Source organism: Lygodium microphyllum, chromosome 25, assembly GCF_053477565.2.
Source record: "Lygodium microphyllum isolate KBCC chromosome 25, Lygodium_microphyllum_v1.1.10, whole genome shotgun sequence".
In the NCBI taxonomy this organism is placed as follows: Eukaryota; Viridiplantae; Streptophyta; class Polypodiopsida; order Schizaeales; family Lygodiaceae; genus Lygodium; species Lygodium microphyllum.
Window position 1 is genome coordinate 79699724 of NC_141159.1, and position 22045 is coordinate 79721768.

The window sequence follows — 22045 nt, forward strand, 5'->3', positions numbered from 1 at the left end:
CCTAGACAATGTCTTAACCTTCTTTGAGGCGACGGAGCGGGCCCAGCACAGTGATTAGGGATTGGCTGTACTACTGGATTTTGAGAAAGCCTATGACAGGGTGGACTAGGACTTCTTAGAGGGCACTATGGTGAGGATGGGCTTCCCCTAGGCATGGATCCGTGGGGTCTCCGCACTTTACAAATCGGCCACTAACAGGGTTCTCATAGGTGGCACGCGAGGGGAGGAGTTTCGACTGGAGAGATCAGTCCGGCAGGGCTATCCCCTAGCACCGTCCCTGTTCTTACTCTTTGCAGAGGCAATGTCTCACTTCCTTAGGTCACGTGAGTGGGTTACGCAGCCTCCGACTTCCAGTGAGAGAGGAGACGAAGCTGTTAGACTCAAAGTATGCAAATGATACAGCACTTTACGTAGAGGACGATGAGTTGATACTGGAGAGAGTGAGACTGGCCCTCAAGGTGTTCTAAACTGCAACACGAGCGAAAATCAACTGGCGAAAGTCGGTTGGTTTCCTTACAGACCCAGACTCTAGCATGGAGTGAGGCGTCCACTTGGGATTTAGATGGGTGAGCAGAGGGCAAATTGTCCGTTACCTAGGTTTCCAGGTGAGACTCGACATCACTCCCGCCTAACAATTTCTTCCAGTCCTTGACTCTATTCGAAGGAAGCTGACCTACCGGAGTACCGCTCGCCTTTCCCTAGTAGGCCAAACCCTGATGATTAACCAGGTCCTCCTAGCGATGGCTTGGTACATCACCTCGTATTGGTGCTTCTCATCTTGTGTAGTTCAGCTTCGCCGCCTAGTGCGAAACTTCCTCTAGGCCGGGTCAGACAGCTCCAGGGATTCCCGGGCCAAGGTGGCGTGGGCGACCATCATCCGGCATTAGTTAGAGGAAGGGCTTGGGATCATCAACCCAGAGTATCAGAGTATGGCCCTCTTGGGCAAGCTAGTAGTTCGCGGCCTCACACCAAGAGGGCAAACCTGCAAGGTCCTATCGGCAAGAGGGTCCCCAAGAGTGTAGACCAAGGCTTGGCGATAATTGGAGGCCGTCCCTGAGATGGGGATCTTCACGACAGCCCATATCACCCCCCCACCCAAGATCCTCCTTCCTACACAGTCTGTTTCGTGAGTGGCAAGGCCTCTGTAAAGCCCTAATTCAAAGCCCCCCGAGCTACCAGGAGGAGATAGACTGCCAGCCGGTGATCCGGAACCCCCAGGTCAGAGATCGAGAGGGGGTATAGATTGGCGAGTGCCCCCACATCCAGTGGGCTGGTTGGGAGACTGGCCCGGCTCACACCATCAGGGAGAGGGAGAAAGACGCAACAATACCTCAAGAGTGGCTTGCCTCCCCAAGACGAGAGCCGATAGAGCCCAGGGAGATATGGGCCACCAGATTTTCACCAACAGGTATCCCCCTATAGGTGGCAGGTAGAGTGGGAGGCGCCCCACATGGGACTTTCTTCACCGCGCAGGAGGGGGGGCGTCTGGCCCTTGACAGAGGGCAGCAAGATGAGGGGATAGTTGTCCTTTCATGGAGGAGGATTCGGGTGGTTGGCCTTCAGGGAAAGACATGGCGACAAGACCCTTATGTCTTTTGGGAGGAGCTCAGGGAGTGGCGCCTCTGGATTTGGAAGAGCAGGCCACTTGATGAGCTGAAGTGGGATCCAAAAGAGTGGCTATGGCCGGCCACTGCAGTCGCCATGAAGCCATTGAGGTTCTTGGAGTACACAACTAGGATTGGCAAATACGTATTGATGTAGGAGGACATGGATTGGGCACTGTCGCGCAACAGGCATTGGGCAGAGCACAGCATCACGAAGGCTTTCCGACGAACCTTCTGGTACCGCCTATGGGATAGTTGGAGGGCCAAGGAGGATATCATACTTCTTATGGTTGGTGACACATGGAGGCCTGACAGTGGGGAGTTTGTTAGCCCAGATGCAAAAGGAGGGAGGTTGTAAGCGCTGCACACAACAGCCTCTAGAGTCCCCAAAGCACTGCCTTTGGTCGTGTGAGGCGGCGCAGCTCGTGTGGAGAGGAGCATGCCGCATCCTTCGCCGTACAGCACCCAGCCTTGGATGTATCTCATGGGGAGCTTTTTGCTGGCAAGCAGTCACCTTTTGTATGAGGCTAGGATGCAAGACACTATATTCATTTTTTCGTGTAACAAATGTCACAACCTGCACAGCTACTTCCAAAACAGGCTTTACCCAAGAAAGTTCTCCAATATCCTCAAACAACAAATCAAGGCAATGGCATGTGCAACGGGTGTAAAAAATGGTTGGCCACTCTTGCTCCACCAAGTGACCAACACAAACACAACTGGCTGCATTATCCATGCACACTTGGACTACATTTTGAGGTCCCACTTCAAGAATGGCACTCTTAAGAATTTCAAAGATGGACTCTCTTGACTTATACTCATCACTTGTATCAACTGATCGCAAGAATGTGGAACCAAACATGCATAAAACCATTACATTGATAATAGGTTGACGACATGCATCAGACCATCCATCACAAACAATGCTACAGCCATATCTTTTCCATTTCTCTCTCAGATCAAGCAAATCTCTTTGCACAGATTTGACCTCATCATCCAATTCTTTAGTGTGCAAGTGATGGTATGAAGAGGCCTTGAAGCTTGGGCCAACATTTCCAATTGCCTTAACCACGTCAAGAAAGTAAGGACTCCTCACCTTCCAATGAGGAATGTCCTCTGCATAAAAGAATTGACGAAGGGCAATTGATACCTCTTTCCTTGCTTGTACGTCCCAACTTTGAAACAAGAGCCCTTCCCTAGCATTAGCTTTGCGCTTTTCATGCATCATTCCATGAGCATCACTAGCTTGAGAGGAACAAGTAGCCACATTGGCATTAGCACTTCTAGATGCATCTCCCAAATCAGAAACCTTTGCATCCAATGCATCCTGTGAACTCATGTGGGAGTACTTATATGCAATCTACGAACTACATCTTTTACATCTTGGGGTGCACTAGAGCATTTATCAACCCCAAATCTCTTCAGCCCCAAGATGTGGGCACGAATTCGAGCAGGACCACCATTCCATGTGTGGGAACAATATTTGCATTACATAGTACGCTGTCCATTCTTCAATTTCTGCAATTCAATCACAAATTGCCACTCTTTTCCTTGCTTTCGAACCATGCTGACCTGGAAAACTGAGATCAGAGAGAGAGAGGATAGGGCTGAGTACTCAGCAGTGAGCACACAGCAGTCTGCACACGCTGCCCTCTCATGAAGCTGAATTTCTGCACGCACACCTGAAGCTGAATTTCTGCACACACTGATCACTGAAGTCTGAATACTGCTGATTGCACACGTGCAAGGTGAGAGCTGACCACGTAGGCTGCACAAGTAGAAAAAACGAGGAGAACTCGGATGAAAACTGCCGCAAACAGGGCACCAGGAAGAAATCATTGGGGCCGTCATGGCAGTTGTTTTTTAATGTGAGAAAAAAGAAAAACGTCAAGTATGAAATGGCATATCATACGTTTTCATACCAAATGTTTTCAAACGTCTGGTATGATGATTCATACGTGTCTGAATCTAACTATGCATCCAACCTAGAAAAACCAAGAGGTTGCTCAACATAATTTCCTCCTCCATGTCCCCATTAAAAACCTAGACTTTACATCCAACTATTAGACCGATCATTTCCTATGGCTATCAAGAGTAAGTACCATCCTAATCAGGCTATCCATCCGACCTAGAAAACCCAAGAGGTTGCTCAACATAATTTCCTCCTCCATGTCTCCATAAAAAAACCTAGACTTTACATCCAACTATTAGACTGGTCATCTCCTATGGCTATCAAGTGTAAGTACCATCCTAATTGGTGGCCATCCGTGCAATAGGAGCAAAAGTGTCATCAAAATCAATGGACGGTTTCTAAAGAAACCCCTTGGCCCCCACCAATCAGGCCTTGTGTTTATCCAAAGTGTTGTCACTATGATATCTGGTCTTAAAGACCCACTTTACTCCAATAACTTTCTGTTGGGCTAGTTAAGGCACTAGCTCCCACATCACAGTAGTCAAGTACAATCCATCCCGTTCCTTGACTTATTATGGTACTAAACATATACAAGAAAATGTTGAATAAAATCCAGTGTTTTATACTGTCATTTAAAAATTCATAGGAAATTAAGGGATAGTCTAGTAAATATTATTTGTTTTAACATGAGAGTCTTAGTTTTAACTTTTAAAAGCCACAAATGTACATTTCAAGTTTCGAGTGGTTGAGAAAAAATGTATACTCCAAATTCGTTTATAAAATTGAAAACGCGTACTACAGGTCAAAAAAGAGTCTCAAGATCTAGCTACAATGATGGCAAGCATATGCAAGTACAAAAAAAATAGGAGATACAAATGTCGAAAAGAATCTAAAGGCTTTTAACTTTTAAAAGCCACAAATGTACATTTCAAGTTTTGAGTGGTTGAGACAAAATGTATACTCCAATTTTATTATAAATTTAAAAACATGTACAATAGGTCAAAAAAGAGTCTCGGGATCTAGCTACAGTCATGGCAATTCACAAGTAGCGTATACAAGTACAAAAAAGTAGGAGATACAAATGTCAAAAAGAATCTAGAAGCTACTACTAGTCAGATAAGTCATTAGACCTGTCACTCAAATCAGACTCACGGTCATCAATAGATGAATTTGATGTGCCTAGAACAATATCCACAAAATCCCCATCGCTAACGAGGTTGCCATGCTCATCATACTTTGGTTCTCGAACAAAAGTGTGACATTAATGTGACATTAAGAGTGATATTTAATGTCACGTTAAGGTCATAAATATGGAATGTGACATTAAAAGTGACATTTAATGTGACATTAAGGTAAATCTAGGGGAACATGCACGAGAATGACCATCCGGGCATTTGGGCGCCCGAACAGGGTTAAGGGGAGCCTAGAGAGTAAGAGAGTCCAAGAATAGTAGGACTCCAGAGAAGTGGACGGCTGGCAAAGGAATACGGATGAGAGGGGCCAGCACATATCTAGGCGTGGTTGGGAGGAGAAGAATCACTCGTGCTCAGAGATAAAAATGTAAGATGAATGTAAGATGGCTTCGTTTTAAGGATGGTTCTAATCCCCATAGCCACTCCCTCCCTAGAGCAATATAAGCTTGATTTCCAAATAATGTGGACGGCTGGCAAAGGAATACGGATGAGAGGGGCCAACACATATCTAGGCGTGGTTGGGAGGAGAAGAATCACTCGTGCTCAGAGATAAAAATGTAAGATGAATGTAAGATGGCTTCGTTTTAAGGATGGTTCTAATCCCCATAGCCACTCCCTCCCTAGAGCAATATAAGCTTGATTTCCAAATAATGAACATGGAAAGAGCTGATATTGCTCTAGGGAGGGAGTGGCTATGGGGATTAGAACCATCCTTAAAACGAAGCCATCTTACATTCATCTTACAAAAAGCATCCTCCAAAACACAAGCAATCGAAGTAAAAGAGCTTCCAAAACCACACCTCGCATAAGTTCTAACTACCACCTATGTGCTACTACTACCAACTACAATACCTTGAGAAGTGGCCCACCATCCCCTACAAGTATGTGATACTCGACAATCAATCTTCTCCAGCTCCATGTACAGCTCTCTAAAGATAGCATCCTGCTCCTCATCTCTCTCTCTATTCACACTTTTCAATGTAGCCCCTATTAACTTAAACTCATCTATATTCACCTGAAAATTGAAGTTGAGATGAGATGATTTCAAAAATTTTATTCTCCTATTTAGAACAAATATGGACTCAAGTTTCGAATTCCCTATTGTGCCATCGACATCTTCTACACATCTCTAAGCATGTGCAAGTCAGAACGACAACAAATAAGTTGTTCTAACTACCTAATAATAAGTTTGTTTCGAATCTTGGTGTGTATAAGAGAATAGGCTGACCAATTTCTTTCTCTCTCACACACCAAATGAAACCCCTACAAGTACGTGATACTCAACAATCAATCTTCTCCAGCTCCATATACAACTCTCTAAAGATAGCGTCCTGCTCGTCTCTCTCTCTCTTCACACTTTTCAATGTGGCCCCTGTTAACTTAAACTCATCTATATTCACCTGAAAATTGAAGTTGAGATGAGATGACTTCAAAAAATTTATTCTCTTATTTAGAAAAAATATGGACTCAAGTTCCAAATTCCCTATTGTGCCATCGACATCTTATACGCATCTCTAAGCATGCTCAAGTCAGAACGACAACAAATAAGTTGTTCTAATTACCTGATAATAAGTTTGTTTCAGATATTGGTGTGTATAAGAGAATAGGCTGACCAATCTCTTTCTCTCACACACACCAAATGAAAAATAACTTCAATTTACTAAAATTGAAAATTAATAAGAAAATCAAAATTCAAAAAAATTATTCTCTTATTTAGAACAAATATGGACTCAAGTTCCAAATTCCCTATTGTGCCATTGACATCTTATACGCATCTCTAAGCATGCTCAAGTCAGAACGACAACAAATAAGTTGTTCTAATTACCTGATAATAAGTTTGTTTCAGATCTTGGTGTGTATAAGAGAATAGGCTGACCAATCTCTTTCTCTCACACACACCAAATGAAGAATAACTTCAATTTACTAAAAGTGAAAATTAATAAGAAAATCAAAAATATTCACTAAAAGCATAAATTTCAATTTCAATTACCTCAGCAAGCACACTTAAGCCCACCTCTTGCACATCGGGTTACTAATACCCAAATGACTTCCCCCAAAATAGTGGCTTGACCAAAAAGGCCCTTTTCCAGCACACTATACTAGCAAAGGCTACTCCCTTTGGTCTCCATAGTTTATTAGCTCTTGGAGGTATGGACCATGCAAAGCCTTCGGGAGATAAGCATCTCTATCTGAGGCTAGCTCCTGGTCCGCAAAGAGGAAGGGGGCTCTTGCAAGCGGGATACAAGAGAGCTGCTAGGCCATGGATGTTGAGATAGAAATGCGTTACAATTTGATTAGCTCTTTAAAGCAACCCCAAAACATGTAAATTACCAAAAGCGTCATTAAACGGTGTAGGGTCGTCGGTCCTAGAGAGTTTCTATATCCCATAAGCAAAACCGATCTATTTGCATGGTGAATTGCTATCCTGGTGCTTTTTGGACTAGCATGGAGCCATCTTTCAAGGTTGAGATTTGGGCTTGCCTACACCACTTAATCAACATTTGAGCCCCCTCCCAAGATCGAATACAAGCATGTTTTGCATATCTAGATAGATGGTTGATTCTCCTTTGGCTATTCTAAGTAAGGGGTGTTAAGTCTACCAGTAGCTCTTGCTTCCACTCATGCTTGTCAAAAAAATGACTAAGAGACTAGAGAGACAATAGGGTTTGCGAGGAGCACAGTGTGTAAGGCAAACACTGAGAGAGAAGAAAAACTCAAAAACACAAGAAGAACACAAAAGAAAAGTTGAGAGGAGTTGAAGCTCAAAAGATGGCTGCATTGTCCTATCTAAATCAAGCAACAGCACCTTTAGGGAATCTGCATAGTGAAGGGATCAAAACGTAGTCCTTGGGCTATCGAAGTAATCACTGGAAGGTGAAGGACAGCTATCGAGGGAGCGAACTACAATCCTCACATGCCATTGGAGATGAGGAAGATACCAACTGTTGAGGGAGCAAACCGCAGTCCTCAAATGCCGAGGAGATGGCTTGGGCAGCAAATGCAAATCCCAAAGTGTGTCAGAGCAATCAGATGCAAGGAGAGCGGCCCTAATGCTAACATCAAGTATTGAATGATGACATCAGATGATGAGGATGTCCCCAAGCTGCAAAATGCAAATACCAAGGACTCAAGGAACTGAGGCCAAGTACTGAAAGTTGACGCCAGGTGGAGAGTGCTGACACTAGGTGGAGTAGTAGACCCAAACGCAGGCAGTGTGATGGTCGCCAGGTGGGAGAGAGAAGTCACTAGCTATCGAATGATGACACCAACAAGATGGAACCTCCAAACACAAGACTTGATGATGGAACAAGGCGCCTGAAGCAAAGGGTGAAGAAGGTGGAAGGCAGCCATGCGCCGAGGACCGCAATGTCTACCAAAAGGGGTGTGAGGGCAATGGAAGGGCTGGGGAGAGAAGGAAAGAATGTTGGAGTGACGAATGAAGTGGAGTGAAGAATGACAGAAGAGATGGGGATGAATGAATGAAGTGACAGCCTATTTATAGGCATAAGTTGTCTAGGGTAGCACACCACTAAGTGGGCGCCCACCTACAAAATGACAAGAATGAGGACATCGTTCCTTTTTGGGGCTATTAGAGTGAAACGCTAAGTGGGAAAATTGAAGAAGTGGTTTCTCAACAGTGTTATCAGTCTTGCTCCACCTTTCAACCAGTATTAAAGAGAGCATTCAAGGAGCTTCATCGACATTCACTTCAACTTGGGAAGAGAGCTTCATTCTCAATTTTTAGTGCGAGGTAAAATTTGTAAAATAATAAATGCTTTTTGTTTATATCTTTATTTTGATCTTTGAAGTTTGTATCCATTATGTCAAAAGATGACATACCAGCGAGACAGTAGGGTTGGCAGGGAAGAACTAGGAGTAAGCTCGACAAACATGGAGAAGAGAAGAGAAGAGAGAAGAAACTCTAATGAATGGAATGATGAAGATCTGAATCATGGAGTGAATGTGATACAAGGGAACAATGGTGCTGTAGCACAAGGAAGATGATGAAGACAGCCACAAATCACGAACCGCAATGTCCTCCTAAAGGGGTGTGAGGGTAGTGGAGAGGCTGGAGAGAAGAGGTGATGGACTGAATGAATCAGCCGTGAGGAATGAATGAGAGAGTGGCCTATAAATAGGCATAGTCAATCTAGGATGGCGCCCCTTTTTGGGGCTGCAAACCCTAAACGCAAAACGCAAAAATGCAAAAAACGCAAACTGTAGGTAAAGGGTGAAGGGTTTCTCAACACAATACTATACGCATGAAATCTAAAATCATGATGTGTATTGTATTTAATAATCAATTAGATTGGAGTTCTTCAAGGGAATGTTGAAGAAGATTGCCAAACATGGCCCTACCTACACGCCACCATCATCAAAGCACTTGCATACTACTCTCTTGGAGCGGGAGAGATCCAAGGTTGAGCAGGTTGCAGAGGATACGGAGATGCTTTGGGTACACCATGGTGTGACACTGATCACAGATGGATGGATTGATAGCCACAAGAGATCCATTCGTGGGCTAGTAGCATATTCTCATGGTGAGATATACTTTGTTTCATCTCATGATGCTTCAAGCATAGGTAAGAGTGCCAATGTACTTGCCCATGAGTGGATAGACAACATGAGATGGTTGGGCCATAGAATGTTGTGGCATTCATGGTAGATGGTGAGCCAACAAATAGAGCAACTAGTACCATAGTTGAGAGCTACTATCCTCACGTTACAGTTTGTTTTTGCATGGCTCACTTTTAAACCATCTTCTCAAGGATATTGGTAAGCTTTCATGGGTTGAGCTAACCGTTACTAAAGCTGCTGAGATGGTAATATTTGTGCTCAACCATCAATAATAGATATGTTCGCCATGAATTTTCAAAGAAGTCTAAAAAGATTCTCCTCAAGTACTCTGATACTCACTTTGCTTTACAACTTCTTGATGCTAGGTCATTTGAGAAAGTGCAGTGGTGCATTGAGACAAGTATTCATCAATGATAAGTTTAAGAGCTCCCCTTTGGCTTCTACTCCTACAGGGATGTCATGCATAGATACAACTAAGGACATGGGATTTTGGGATGAGGTGAAGAGGATTGATGCCATAGTTCAACCTGTTATACACTTACTGCGCCTTGTAGAAGCGATAAGGGTTGGTGCCAGATGAGGATCACTATGATGAGACCCACACCTTATGTGTGACACGTTGAGATGCCTATGCATCTCCTTTGCATTCAGCAACATACATGCTGGACCCAAAGTTTCAGGGTTGTGGGCAGAAGAGTGACAAGGAGGTTGCTAATGGCTAGAGGCGCATCTTGGAGCGCATGGTTCTTGATATTGAGATGAGACGCATAGTGAAGGATCACCTTGTACTCTACAGGAATTTCCGTGGTTCATATGGTTGTGGTGATGCAAAGGTGGACAGGTTCACTAGAGGCAGTCCTCTGTGGTGGAAGGATTATGGCTACGATGGCCCTGAGCTTTAGCGCCTAGCAATTCGCATTTTGAGCCAAGCTGTTAGCTCCTCTTGTTTGGAGCAATTGTGGAGCTCTTACAGCCACATTGCATCCAAGAAAAGGAGCAGCCTTGGTGTGCAGAAGGCCACTGTTTTTTTTTTTGTCAGTACAAACTTAAGTATGCTTTGCAACAATGTGACTACAAATGCCGATCCCTTAACTGAGTGGGAGATGAAGCAAGAGAAGCAAAGATGTAGCACAAGAGGTAGCAAAGAAGAGCACTGGTGATTGTTAGCAGATATGAGTCAGCTCATGGTGTGAGTCTGTGTGCAGAGGCTAGGCATTTTATGTAGCATTTTATGCAGTATTTTAAGGCACATTTTTGTGGCCATTTATGATGTATTTTTAGCATTTATTGCTGGCCGACCTGCATTTTATGCTCCCCACTTTTGTGGCTATTTATAGGGCTCCTCCTCCACAGTCTTTCGTGCTTCAGCCATCAGTGGAGGTCCTTCTGGGAGAGAGGAGCCGGTGCTGAGGAGCCCACGCAGCCAGTGACTCACCGTTGTATGCTGCTGTCTCGTGTTCGATATGGATTCCATTTCCCGAGCATACATCTGAGTTCTCATCTGTCTACTGTGTTCATTCTTTCTTTCTTTCTTCTGTCTTGTGTTTCAGCATTTATTTCAGCATATTCTTTACGCTTCCATTGCTGCACCACTTCTGACATGGTATCAGATTTCAGACTGCAACCTATTTGTGCTGTGTTTTCTTGCTGTTTTCAGGATTTACACCCTTCTTGCTGATCAGGCGGCTGTCCTTCCTGCTGGCGACTGCTGATTTGCTGCTGGCGACAGTGTTTCAGCATTTGCGTTTTGCGTTTTTCTGGACAGATTTGCGTTTACTGCTGTTCCACTCTTTGCTGCCCGTGTTTTCTTCATCAACCTGCTGGCAACAGTCTTTAGCCCCTGTTTATTCAGTTTGCAGCCTGCGTTTTGCTGTTTACAGCATTATTTTTGCCTGTTTTTCTGATTATTCAGGCCGTTTTTGCTGTTTTTGGCAGTTTTTGACTGATTTTTTTCACTTTGTGCAGCAGCTTTTGGCTTATTTTGGTCAGCCTTTGGGTTATATTGCATGTGAACTCACTATTTTTGGTGTTTTTGGTTGCGTTTTGGCTGTGCTCACTCTCCAAACGACCTTCTTTTCTTCTACTTCTCTTCTTATCCTCTCCATATGGCTCCTCCGTGCACTTCCTACACGCTCCCCCCGGAGTTTGATGGAGTGGCCAATGCTTTGCGGGCGAAGACATCATCGTCTCCTGTCAGTTTTACACATATGACCTCGATGCTTCTTGAGCATGAGGCATCCTTGCGATTACAGGGGCGGCTTCCGGCACATTATGGAGGTGAGGCTTATGTAGCTTTAGAGAGGGGTGACGGGAAGAAGAAGTCGAAGGCCCAGTGTTACCACTGTGGCAAGAAGGGACATTTGCGGAAGGACTGCAAGAAGTTAGCGGCTTCCAGGAAGAAGGAGCAGAAGACGAAGCGGGATGCTGACTCTACCGATGAATCCTCTCCTTCATCAGACTCCGACTCCGATCCTCCGCCAAAGGAGAAGTCCAAGGCGCGGAAGGGATCCTCTTCTTCGGATCGCGGGAAGGGCTTGGTGGCCCCTTCCTCGGCTGCTTTCTAGTGGTGGTGATGCGGTCATCCCTCACGACTCCTCGGTGCCAGAGAGAGAGTGTGAGCGGGTGTTGGTGGGGCTGCCGTGCCTCATCTATATTTTGATACAGGTGCACAGGTTCCAGAGAGGGACGTCCCTAACGCATCGACGGTATCTGGCAGTGAAATCCTAGAGACTGGAGTTGATTTCTGGGTTCATGATGAGCTGTTCTTCTTGATAGGGAGCGAGAGGCTTTCGTCTGGAGCTCACCTGAGGGGACACTTTGGTGGTTTGGCCAAAGGCGGGAATCCATGGTCACATGTTCAGAGGCATGTTTGGCAGCTTGGCTTTGTATGTCCTGAGTGACATAGGTGACATTACACAGAGAGCTGCTATGAGTCTTCTCTATTTTCAGGTGTTGTTGGTATGATCGACATCGACATCAGATACTCTCCGAGGCATCTTGGTGGTGGGCTGGCCACTCACCGCTTGGACATCCATGGTCCTTCTGGTGTTTCTTTGTTGTGTAGTTTATGATTCTCCATCATTGTACTATTTTATTGTATCAGCTCACACATGATCTGAGAGAGGGTGTTAGCAGATATGAGTCAGCTCATGGTGTGAGTCTGTGTGCGGAGGCTAGGCATTTTATGTAGCATTTTATGCAGTATTTTATGGCACATTTTTGTGGCCATTTATGATGTATTTTTAGCATTTATTGCTGGCCGACCTGCATTTTATGCTCCCCACTTTTGTGGCTATTTATAGGGCTCCTCCTCCACAGTCTTTCGTGCTTCAGCCATCAGTGGAGGTCCTTCTGGGAGAGAGGAGCCGGTGCTGAGGAGCCCACGCAGCCAGTGACTCACCGTTGTTTGCTGCTGTCTCGTGTTCGATATGGATTCCATTTCCCGAGCATACATCTGAGTTCTCATCTGTCTACTGTGTTCATTCTTTCTTTCTTTCTTCTGTCTTGTGTTTCAGCATTTATTTCAGCATATTCTTTACGCTTCCATTGCTGCACCACTTCTGACAGTGATATGGCCGATGAGTCTTGATTCTTGAGGTCCTAGAGACATATATGATATATGATCATTGATGACAAATGTATCTTTTTTATGTACTAGAGACTAGACACTAGACTCTAGAGTCTAGTTCGCAGTGTGATCATGACACATGTGATGTATCTTTTTGATAGTTTATTGAGTACTCATTGCTTAGTATTTATAATTATGGCTCGCAGCTCTTGACTCTTTGATTCTAAAGTTTAATCATTAGAGTCTAAAACTATTTGAATTGTGTGCACACCACTTTAAACTTTAGCCTTTGTAATGAAGGAAAGCGAAAATGCCCAAGTGGTGTGCGCAGAGAGAATGGAGTGTGTTCAGCAGTAGAGAGAGCAGAGAGAGTAGAGACTTGAGTTGGGTGTGTACCAGTGTAGCACACACAAAGAATGAAAGAATGTATTTATGTTTTAGGGTACGGTACATTTACACCCGCAAGAGTGCGGTCACATGTACAAGTAAAATATATACACGGGAAGTGTAGCGAAGGGCCTTTACACCCAACAACCTCCCACTTAAAGGTCATGAGCAAACCTTTAACCAACTCCCACTAGTCGAATGCAATGCTCATGCTGAGCCTTTGCAAGATTTTTTGTGAGAGCATCTGCAGGGTTATCTTGTGTTTTGATCTTAGTCAGTGTGACTAGATCATCATCCAACACTTGTCTGATAAAGTGATACCGTACATCAATATGTTTAGTACGTGCATGAAACATGGCATTCTTAGCTAGACATATAGCACTCTGGCTATCACATCCAAGTACAGGTGTTTTGGTGGGCAGCCCAAAATCCTTGACCAAGAGACCAAGCCAAACAGCTTCTTTCGAAGCTTCAGTGGCTGAAATATTCAGCCTCAGTGGTAGAAAGTGCTACTATCTTTTGCAATCTAGAGCACCAAGAAACTGCCCCACCAATCAAGGTAAATATATACCCACTAGTAGACTTGCGAGTATCCAAGTCACTTGCCATGTCTGCATCACAACATCCCTGCAGATCTAATGCACCCTTTCCATAGCAAATACATTTTCTTTGTGCGCCCTTAAGGTATCGAAAGATGCATTTCACTGCCTCCCAATGTGCTTTGCCAGGGTTCGATATAAACCTGCTCACAATTCCCACTGCATGAGCAATGTCAGGTCTAGTGGCAACCATAGCATACATGAGTGATCCACAAGCTGAAGCATAAGGAACACCCTTCATAGAGTTGGTTGCCATGTCATCTTTTGGGCAATCAGCTTTGCTAAGCTTAAGGTATGGTGATAATGGAACACCAAGTGACTTAGCATCTGTCATAGAGAAACGATCAAGCACTTTGTTGATGTACTTTTCTTGTGAGAGAAATAAGAGCTTCTGCTCTTTATCTCTCGTCACACGCATGCCCAAAATATATTCAGCTGCACCCAAGTCCTTCATGGAAAAGGCTGAATTCAGCTATCTTTTCAATGCATTAACCTGGCTCTTATGCTTACTAACAATAAGCATATCATCCACATAAAGCACAAGGATAATAAGGCTTCCATCATCAGCCTTCTTTGTGTATAAACAGTGATCTGCATTGCTTCTTTTAAACCTGTGAGAGCATGAAGGCATCAAACTTCTTATACCACTGTCTAGGAGCCTGTTTTAAACCATACAAGCTTCTCTTAAGCTTGCACACCAAATGCTCCTTTCCTAGCATAACAAAGCCCTCTGGCTGTTTCATATACAGCTCTTCTTCTAAATCACCATGCAGGAATGCAGTTCTAACATCCATCTGATCAAGTTCAAGATCCATAGATGCAACAATAGCAAACAATACACGAAGACTGGTCATTTTGACAACAGGTGAAAAGACTTCCTGAAAGTCAATCCCCTCTTTCTAAGTATAACCCTTAGCCACAAGCCTGGCTTTGTATTTGGGTTTGCCATCCACACATTTGATTTTGTAGACCCACTTGTTAGGAATAGCTTTCCTATCTTTGGGCAATGAAACCAAATCCCAAGTATCATTCTGATACAATGACTTCATTTCTTCCTGCATAGCTTGCTCCCACTTTTTCTTTAACTCACATGACAATGCCTCTTTATATGTAAGAGGCTCACCCTCATCTGTGAGTAAAATGCAGTCCAAAGAGGGATCAAACCTCTGTATGGGTCTCCTGACACGTGTAGACCTTCTCACCCAATGATCTGTGTTATCAAACAATGGATCTACATCCAAAGGAATGTCGATGACCTCATTATTTGGCCGCTAAACTGCATTTTCAGGTTGCTGTAATAAATTTTCAGGCTACTGTAATTGATGTTCAGCATGCTGATTTTGTTGCCCAAACTGATTTTCAGCATACCTTTGCTGCCCATTTGCATCTGGCTCAATAATGACATGCTGTTATCATAACCAGCATCAAATCGAGCTGAATTTTCAGTGTGGCTGATGGCTATTTAAGTGGCTGATCATGCTGAAATTTCACTTTCCTTTTGTCTACATCACTAGATGTGGCATTTTTCAGCAGCTTTGATTCATTAAATACCACATCTTGGCTGCATAGTACCTTTTTCATGCTTGGAACCCAAACTCTATAACCCATTTCACCATCATCTCCATAACCCATGAAAATGCCTCTGAGGGATTTCATGTCAAGTTTGGTCCTGCTATCAACAGGCACATGTACATAGCATTCGCAGCCAAAGACCCTTAAGTGGTCATATGAAGCAGGTTTGCCAGACCAAACCTCTTCAGGGAAGCCACTATCAAGTGCACGATATGGAGATCGGTTGCATATATGCACCGCGGTTTTAAGTGCCTCTCCCCAAAACAATTGCGAGAGATTAGCTGTGGACAGCATGCACCGAATCTTCTCACATAAAGTGCGATTCATTCGCTCAGCCACACCATTAGATGACGGATTATAAGGGGCTGTAAGCTCTCGTTTAATCCCATTTTCATCACAAAAACTATTAAATTGTTTAGATACGTACTCTCCCCCATTATCTATTCTTATGCATTTCAATTTTAAGCCCTTTTGAGTACTAACAAATGCATAAAACCTTTTAAAAGCATCCAATGCCTCACTTTTCTGCTTAAGCAAATAAACCCATAGCTTTCTAGAGTGGTCATCAATAAAAGACACAAAATAACGGAAACCACTATGAGTTTTTATTGGCATGGTACATACATCGGAATGGACTAAATCCAAGATACATGCCTTCCTAGAGGCTCCATGAGAGTATGAACCCTTTACATGTTTTCCAATGACACAGTCATCACAAAAGTCAAGCTTTGAGTTTTTCACATCAACTCTTCCAAGTGAAAAAAGTGCATCCAAACACTTTTGGCTCATGTGTCCAAGATGCTTATGCCATAGCTCCATGTGTGACTGTACTTCTGCAACTGCAACAAACTTTCCAGGAAGTGCCTTGCAATGAAGATAATACAAAGTTCCCTTTTTACCACCTCTAGTGACCAGCATAGATCCTTTCTGTATTTTCCACATTCCACCACCAAAGATAGTGTAGTAACCCTTGCTATCTAACTGCCCAACAAAAAGCAAGCTCTTCTTAATGCCAGGTACATACCTAACATCATGAAGAATCAATTCCTGGCCATTTTCAAGAGCCAGATGTATGGTGCCCACTCCTTCAATATCCTACAGAATAGTTACAGTACAGTACCAGAGCAGCTACAGTACAATTACGGTACAGAGATAGAGCAGAGATAGAAGCTCTACAGAGGGTCTACAGAAGGTTACAGAAGGTCATCAGAACCTCATAACTCATACTCAAACCATTCTAAACTATCAAAAACTATTCAATAGGCTTCCAAAAGATCTCAATCTTCATCAATCATCAATCCATGCTTCATACAGAAGAAAATCAGAATAATACAGAAGCTATACAGAACCAATCAGAACCTCAACAGAACATCATAGAGCTTCATATCTCCATTGAGAATCATCATAAACTTCCAAAAAATAATCATTATCATCCAAAACACTCTCAAACACTTCTATTAACAACCATACATCACTTTAAATCCATCAAAAATCAATCATTCAGACCTCAAAAACAACAAAAATCAGTCAAAAATTCAGTCTTTTTCCACTCTCAACAGGCATGATTATTCCCTAGGTAAACTTTCCCAAGATTACCTACTGCATAAGTAGAAAAACACTCCAGAGATGGAGTTACATGAAATGAGGCACCACTGTCAACAATCCACGATTGTGACAAACCATCATGAGCAGATAACAAGGCATCTATCACATCCCTTTTAGTGATATACATGTCTTCCACTGTCATAGCATGTGGATCTAAAGATGCAACCAGCAAATCAGCACTTTATCTTCTTCTATCTCCTCAATGACAACACTAGATACCATATTTGCCTTTTCTGTTTCTTTAAGGGTAGAGCTGCTATCCTTCTCATTCTTTTTGCCTTTTGCATTAGCCTGCTTCTTGCATTCTTGCTCCTTCTTATAGTACCTGCAATCGAGCTTTTTATGCCCTTTGCGTCCACACTGATAGCAAGTGACATCTTGCTGTTTTTCTTTGCTTTTGCTGCGATTTTTATGCTTATTTGCAGCATTTGACTTCTTTTCAGTCCGTCCTCTAACATTATAGGCTGATCCACTGTTTTCCCCACTAGACTTGCGTCTAATCTCCTCATTGAGGATAGAACCACGTACACCATCAAATGTCAAGTTGGGGTTGTTGCTCAATGTCACAACCAATGCTTCCCATGAATCTGGCAAAGTCATGAGCAAGAAGATAGCCTTTAGCTTGGGATCAAAAGCCGGCAAGCCTGCATCCTGTAACTGACTCAAAATACCTATAAATGCAGCCAAATGCTCTGAGACGGGCTTAGACTCATCAAGCTTTAAGTTGACTAACTTTCGCATGAGATGGACCTGATTAACAGGAGTAGTATTCTCATACGTAGCCTTGAGTTTCTCCCAAACTGCATATGCATTGTTGAGTCCCTTGATATCAACCAAGATATCATCAGTAACTGCCATTTTGATGTAAGTAATGGCCTTTTTATTCATTTTAGCCCAATCTTCATCTGACAAAGCAGCAGGTTTTTGTTCTGCCAAAGCATCTTCACAATCCTTCAGAAAAAGGATACCCTGCATACGATCTTTCCAAAGATCAAAGCCATTGCCATCAAATTTGCGAATCTCAAAAAGATTCTTTGTATCAGCAGTGGATGCACTTCCAGCCATTTTTCAGCAATAAATTTCTGCAATAGAATGCTGAATGCAATCAGCCAATAGCAAGGTTGCTGTATATAACAGCAAATACACAAACTTGCACTTCAAAGTGTGCCCAAGAAGCAGATATTTTGCTGTAATTTCAGTCCAAAGGGCTGATTACAGCATATACACAAAGCAAATCTGATACATATGCATACAAGACAGCTCCCACTTCAATAATACATTACCGTAATGCCCAAATGCAATAACCGGAGTGCTGTATGTGCCACTGTTTCACTGCACAATGAGCATTCAGCAATACATGTACCAAGAGAAGCTGCCTTTTCATAACATTTGATACATCCCAAGTCCAAATTTCTCCCAGCAGTGAATTTGCTGTAATTCCACTGTCAAAGCACAAATCGGCTCAAAATACATCACTAATGTGAAAAGCCCCAAATTTTCTGCAATAAATCTGCCCCAATTGCATTAATACATGTTCCCGAGAGCATAAAACGGGCAAATTCAGCAAAATTTCATATTATTTTGCAAAAGCCCCAAATTTTCCAGGTCCAAGTGTGCACGAATGTTAACCAATCTGACTTGGCTGAGCAAAATTTCACCAATACAGCAAAAGGCCCAAATTTTATGGGTCCAATGTTGAGAAATTTTACTCAAACGAGCAAATTTTCACCAAATTTGGCGAAATCCCCAATTTATACGCGCACAATGTCTGCAATTTTGACGCAAATGTCTGTATTATGCATGAACAGCACTAAATCTGGAAAAGCCCCAAATTTTCTGACTCAAATCTGCACAAATCTGAGAAGTGTGCTTGCGCGCGCGAACCGGGGCCTATTTTAATGTGACAAGTCACAAAAAAATTGCAAAAATGACTGTCGTGACCTGTCGACGGATCACGCTGATCAGAAACGAACTGCCGCCTGTCCACGCTGACCACGTCAGCTGTCGCTGAGCAGATTTGGCTGTCGCCTGTCCACGCTGACCTGTTTCTGACCTGGCGACTGTATGTCCAGTTGTCGCCTGTGTAAAACGTGACCTGAACACTGTCGCCTGACTGTCCTGAACAGAAACGTGACCTGAAAAGATGACGACCTGACCTGTGCCGACCTGGAATGGCTGCGCCTGACCTGTCTGGTTACAGACTGAGCAAAAACGAGCCTGCAGCACTGTCGCCTGTTTCGCGCGTGCTCTCGCCTGACCAGCAGAGATGATGACTTGCTGATTTCTCACGACCGAAGCGCTGGCGATGTCTCGCACAAGCTCTGGGAAGCGCACACACCTTAGCCGAAGCTCTGATACCAGTTTGAAGGAAAGCGAAAATGCCCAAGTGGTGTGCGCAGAGAGAATGGAGTGTGTTCAGCAGTAGAGAGTGCAGAGAGAGTAGAGACTTGAGTTGGGTGTGTACCAATGTGGCACACACAAAGAATGAAAGAATGTGTTTATGTTTTAGGGTACGGTACATTTACACCCGCAAGAGTGCAGTCACATGTACAAGTAAAATATATACACGGGAAGTGTAGCGAAGGGCCTTTACACCCAACATGTAATATCACATGTAATATGTATTCAAGTCTTATTTGAATTTTTCAATTTTGCAATGTCAATTGGCCTTAATAATACAATATATCTTGCACGCAGTTGCTAGTGCTATTCATGGCAAATGCAATGATCAATATGATGTTTAAAGTATTCTTTTAGACTCCAGTGTGTCTTTGACTATTTGTGAAGTTGTCTAATGTAGAATTATTTTTTAACTTCTCGTTCCCCCCATTCCTGAAATGGGACCTCCCTATTCCAATCATGTTCATGTTCCCCCCATCCCTGAATGGGCCTCCCCCATTCCAACTGCATTTCCTATTCCCATCAACGTTTCCCAATCCCAGTTCCATGTGGCCATGACCTGTGGGCTTGCTACATACAATGTGAATGCTTATTTATTGAATGCCTACATATACTTTGGGGATGCTACATGGATGTATTGATGCTTGGCGTTGATTACTATACCCACATATGCTTATGTTAGGCTCTAAGCTTTGGATCTGAGCTCCGTAGGATACATTCTTGCAGTGGCTATTTGCTTCAACGGTTTCCCATTTACGGGCTTGAAGGCATATTGTGAGTATATGCTCCCAGATGTATTACTTCATGTCTTTGGACACCCGGATGTTATGAGACACATGTACTAAGTTTTGCTTTTCCGGATTTACTTCCATGGGAGCACTTTGATATTTTCATTGCAAATCTTAGACTCTTGAGTCAATGGGAGTCTCTTACATGCTTATTGGTTTATGCATACCATGTCCTTGTTGCAAACACGGATGATTGTGTGCTGATTTAGCTTTGGCTTGTGCACACAACACATCCTTCTATTAGACACATTTGACTGCTTTGGATACATTCTTGGTTATATACTTATGCTTCACTATTCATATGCAATGAGTTAGTTGCACATTGGTGGATCTCTATTATGTTTGGAGATCTCTTATGCACAATCGACTTATGTATGCTACTCCTTTGCTTAGGATTGCATCTATGTACATGACATCTCTCTGCCTCTAACAGCATTTGGTACATTGGTAGTTTATGCCTTTGCTTGCACTGTTAGTTGCATTGTATATCCCAGTTACTACCCGAATATCCCTAATAGTGGGAGCTTTGTTTTGTGATCTTTTGCCTATAACTCTCATTTGCTACAATTATGGACATGTTAGCAGATATGTCAGTTCATGGCTGAGTTTGTGCATGTAATTCAGTGGGCTAGGGCTCTAGGATATTATCCTGATTATTTAGGCATTTTTCTTGGCATTTTATGATGGTCATTTTAGCATTTATTGCTGCCCGCCAGTATTAAATCCTAGCCGAGACCTGACATGATTTAGCATTATTTTGCCTATTTATTCAGGCTTCTCCTCCACATTCATCATTATGATCATTCATCACCTAACTAGTTATGGTGGAGGGAGAGGAGCAAGTGCTAGTGCCTTCACAACCAGTGACTCACCTTGGTTTTGTACTATCTCATATCGGACTATTCTAAAATCCAAGATGCAATAGATGAGAATGTATGTGGCCATACCAAGCTTGTGGAGCTTGCTTTAATCCATACAAAGCCTTCTTGAGACGATAGACTTTGTGCTCAAAGCCTTAGACGGCAAATCTTGGAGGCTATGAAACATATACCTCTTCAGTGAGATATTCATGGAGAAATGTTGTCTTAATGTCCAACTAATGCACCTCCCAATGAAAGTGGCAACAAGGGCAATAATACTCCTAATGGTAGTAATCGAGAGGTAGAGGCAAAGGTCTCCTGAAAGTCAATTCCTTGTTGTTGGGCATTGCCCTTAGCAACAAAGCAAGCTTTGTACCTATCAATAGAACCATCTCACTTTCTTTTAATTTTATAAACCCATTTGGTATCTATTGCTCGCTTGTCATAAGACAAGTCACATAGCTACCAAGTGTCATTCTGATGAATGGAAACAATCTCTATCTTCATTGCTTCCACCCAACAATCATCTGAAAAAGTATCTCTATAACATAAAGGTTCTTCATTGCATGTTGTAGCCACTAAAGGTTCTTCATTGCATGCTGTAGCCACCAATGCACATGCAATAAGATTACCTTGTTCCTTACTAGAGCGGAGACTCGTGTGCAAGCAGCCAAAGGAAGAGGCTGCTTATTGTTCCGAAGAGTGCTAGTGCCAATGTGGCTGCTTGTTCCTCTCAAGCTAGTGATGCTCATGGAATGATGCCTAAAAAGCGCAAAGCTAATGCTAGGGAAGCCCCTTGTTTCAAAGTTGGGATACACAAGCAAGGAAAGAGGACATTCCTCATTTGGAAGGTGAGGAGTCCTTACTTTCTTGACATGGTGAAGGCAATTGGAAGCACAATTGGATTCATAAGTGTATGAATCATCATACTAGATGTCTGAAAACGTCTCGTATGAAAAGGTATGATATGCCATTTCAT

The 22045-nt window shown here is 43.1% G+C and overlaps 1 protein-coding gene across 2 annotated transcripts in view; it reads right to left on the reverse strand.

The window, feature by feature from the left end:
- Window positions 1-22045, reverse strand: part of LOC148014417 (vacuolar protein sorting-associated protein 2 homolog 3-like) — a 162840-nt gene that overhangs the window by 135676 nt on the left and 5119 nt on the right. The gene's annotated exons all lie outside the window — the stretch shown is intronic.